General features: G+C 54.7%; 1 long non-coding RNA gene across 1 annotated transcript; it reads left to right on the plus strand.

The window, feature by feature from the left end:
• The first annotated feature begins 462 nt into the window (after positions 1–462).
• LOC102374967 lies at positions 463–2,348 on the plus strand. Its single transcript, XR_325629.3, has 3 exons — positions 463–558; positions 1,222–1,338; positions 2,271–2,348. It is a non-coding gene; the product is annotated as an uncharacterized LOC102374967 (long non-coding RNA).
• The last annotated feature ends 1,526 nt before the right edge of the window (positions 2,349–3,874 follow it).

Below are 3,874 nucleotides of genomic sequence, written 5' to 3' on the forward strand. Positions count from 1 at the left end.
TCACAGACTTTTCCTTGGCGGTTGAAATCCACATGCTCCGCATTGTGGTAAAAATACACCATGGCGCGGCTGTGGCTGCTGCCCTTGGGAGGAGCCAGAGGCACTGTTAAAAGTTTGGGGATTGGGGAGAGGGGTGCAACTGCACCCAGCTGGTATTCACCAAGCACAGGGCCAAGTGCACAGAACATGATGAACTGGGCCAGGGCCCACATGTGCACCCACCCCTATGTCCATGGCTGCACCCACCTCCCGTGTCACTTAACAAGGAGGGGATTTGCACCCAGTGTGTCATGGCCCAGCCTGCAGAGAGCTGTCGCGCAGAGGGATCCTGGAGAGGGTGGTGGGGACTGGAGGCAGCTGGAACAGGAGACGCTGATGGGGAAACGCTTGTGCCTGCAGCTCTGTGAGGCCTTTGAGGACGTGGCTGTGTACTTCACGTGGGAGGAGTGGGAGCTGCTGGGGGGGGGCTGCTGGAGGATGCACAGAAGGGGCTTTACCGGGACCGGATGCTGAGGACCTGCCGAGCCCTTGTTTCCCTGGGCTTCTCCCTGCAGCCATGTCAGTGCTGACACCTATTGTCTTCCTCCTGCTTCTCTGCACTCTCGTCCTCACAGACTTTTCCTTGAATCTAGCCGTTTGGGCAACAGCATGGCTCCGTCCATGAAAACCCGCTGTTGTTCCCAGACGTTGTTCTGGCTTGTGGGCAGGACAGAGGCACTTACCTTCTCCGAGGTCATCTTGATTTCCTAGCGCTTTCTTTTGCCTCCAGTTCCCCCAAAGGACTGCCTTAGGGAAGGGCTCCAAGGCTTTTTGTTGCTCAGCAAAGACCATATTGGCCATCCCTGTATTATGGGTTTTCATGTGCTATAAAAGGTGTCTCCTGCCTTCTGTTGTCTGTATCCAGGGCTCCTGGGACATTTGTTTCAAACCCTGCAGGATTTGCCAAGTGTTGTGTGCTCAACTCCCCTTCTTGTTTGATCCTCCCGCTGGATGGGATCATTGCTTTTGTTGCCACCACAGTTCTTATAAAATCTTCCCTTCCTATCCACCTATTGATGGCTTCTCCCTGCAACTCCTTCTCTTTCATGCTAGATGTCCACCCTCCCTTGTCCTTCAAGGCCCCAGTAAAATCCATGGGTTCATTGCGTCCATTCCCCAGATCTGAGTTATTCTGCATCCAGTACTCAGTCACGAGCCCTCTTGTACTATTGCCCCAAACAGGATATCGAGGTCCCATGCCTGACTTAATCCGCCGCATCCAGCGAGGACAGGAGCAGCTCTGGGTCAGTGATGATGAGAACTGTGAGGACATCTCCAGGTTGGAGGACCTGCCGCCAGGTGAGTTGTGGCGGTCCCCTCCCCCGACCCCCCTCTCGGACATGCTCCTTGCCTAGAGCGACAGGGTGCCTGGAGCCTGCAGACCTGCCCTGCGCTGCCCTTCCAGGTGCTGACCTCAAATAGCTTCTGCTGTCGTGTGTCCAGGCAGGTGTTGTTTCCACGCGCTGAAATTCCAACCTGTGGAGATGAGCAGCTGTTCCCCCCTTCTCCCCCTAACTACAGCTGCTAGGGCAGGGGTGGGCAATTATTTTGGGCAGAGGGCCGCTTACTGAGTTTGGGCAAGCCATTGAGGGCCGCATGACAGGCAGCCCAGGGCAGATTAATATTAATTTTCTAAATTTTTTAAGGGCCCTGCAGGCCAGATAGAATGGCCTGCCAGGCCGCATCCAGCCCCTGGGCCGTATTTTGCCCACCCCTGTGCTAGGGGATGGGCGAGTTTGCTGTCTTGATGATTAGGCACAGGTCTCGTTTCCCTGGGATACCATGATCTTCGATATCCATCTTCATTCAGCAGCGTAAGAGTTGATTCCCCAGCCCAAGGTAGCCAGACCTCTGTAACAATCTGTCCCAAGGCACGATGGCATTTGTAGTCCCCCATGGAAATTGGCACGGTGGGTCGAAGCTCTCTGTAGCTCCCTACACATCTCTGACTGGTGGTGAGCCCCAGCAATCAATTGTGGGGCTGTTCACCCTGGTACCAGATGAGAGGGTGGCTCTGACCTCCATGGCGCAATGAACATAAGCCTGGCACAGGCATGTGCCCACCCTCACCCCCAGCACTTGGGGTTTGGCAGGAAGACCATGTTCTCTTAAGGAAACATAAGTACCAAGGCCCAGGGGTGCTCACAGCCCCATTGCAGCAGAGGGAATAGCAGTGTTTGGCCTGTGCCAGCAGGGCAGGGTGTAACCTAGAGTTTCTCTTCCCCATGCAGGAGATGCCTGGCTGCTGAACAGAGCGGAGGAGCAGAGTCCTGAGGAAGGGCTGCCACATCTGGAGCCAGCCTGGACTTGATCAGGGAGTTTTGGCAACAAGGAGTCCCTGAGTCCTGAGGAAGACCAATAGCCCCAGAGCCAGGGGAGGCCCCAACAACAGAGGGCCCCCCCAACTTGGCCCAGCACCAATGCATCCACACAGGGAAGAAACCATGTAAGTGCTCAAAGTGTGCGAAGATATTTACCCAGTCATCACATCATTGCTTTATTTGGAGGAAGAGCTTCACGACTCCTCTGGCCTGGCCATACACCAGCACATCCATACAGGGGAGAAGCCACATCAGTGCTCTGAGTGTGGGAAGAGATTCACCCACTCCTCCAGCCTGGCCATTCATCAGCGCATGCACATGGGAGAGAAGCCACATCAGTGCTGAATGTGGGAAGAGATTCAGCGAATCCTCCAGCCTGACCAAACACCAGCAGATCCACACAGGGGAAGAGCTACATCAGTTCTCTGTGTGTGGGAAGAGATTCAGCAAGTCCTCCACCATGGGCAAATACCAGCGCATCCACACCCGGGAGCATCCATAATTTTGCCAGCAGTGCCAGGAAGGCTTGGGGATGCCTACCTTCTCATTTCCCGCTGGTGGCTGAATTCAGGCAAGCAGGCTCCTGCTGGAGTACAGAAAGATTTCACGCAGCCTTCGGGCCTTGTGGGGCACCCCAGAACTAGAAGGATCCAGAGGCTGGTTGTCAAGGTTTGATTTTGGGAAGGGGCCAGAGGAAACACTTTGGGCAGAGGCCAGCCCAGACGCTGGGGCAACCTGTAAAGAGACTTTTTGTAATAAGAATTTGTAGCTGATGCCAAATTAACCAAAACTAATTCCAAATCCAAGAGTCCAGAACCATAAGTGGCCCTACTACCAGCAAGCATCCTCCACCCACACCTGGGGCTTCAGATGTTTCCAAATCCTTTGGGGGGCATCCTATTTGCAGACTGAAGCCTGGATCCTTGGGGTTCAGATGCCCTCAAGTTTTGCTTGACCTTACCCATAAGGCCCTTGGAGCAAGCAAGGGAGGAGACTCCCATTTTCATAAAGTGGGCTTAAAGTCGCTACACCTCAGCAGGTGCTGAACCACGGCACAAGAGCAGTTCTCCTGCGATATAGTTCAGGAGAACTGCCATCATGAACACTGATACAAGGTATTTCCCCTGCCAGGTTAAGGAACCACTCCACTTGTCCTGAGCCTTCAAGGGGCCAAGAAGCAATCTTTATATCAGCCTTGGAGCCTGTGCCTTCCCCATCAGTCTGTGAAAGCAGCCAGTGCTCCCGGGGACGAAGAAGCACCTTCCCACTGGTGTGCCCTCCCCCAGACACCTGGCTCCAAATTTGCCCAGGGCCTGTCTTTGGCCTCCCCTTTCCATCAGGGTCTGCAAGCAGCTGCTGCTGCCACCCCGAGCCCAGCCTGGCAGGTTTTGCTTCTCATTCTCTCCAGAACTGTGCACTCGAGGCCTCACTGCCATGTACTACTGTGCAGAAAGGCCCCTGCCCTTTGGAAGGAGCCTGCAATCAGGGGCCAGTAGAGTGCCTTTTCTGGGGGA

The sequence above is a fragment of the Alligator sinensis genome, unplaced genomic scaffold (genome assembly GCF_000455745.1).
Source record: "Alligator sinensis unplaced genomic scaffold, ASM45574v1 scaffold3285_1, whole genome shotgun sequence".
NCBI classification, from domain to species: domain Eukaryota; kingdom Metazoa; phylum Chordata; order Crocodylia; family Alligatoridae; genus Alligator; species Alligator sinensis.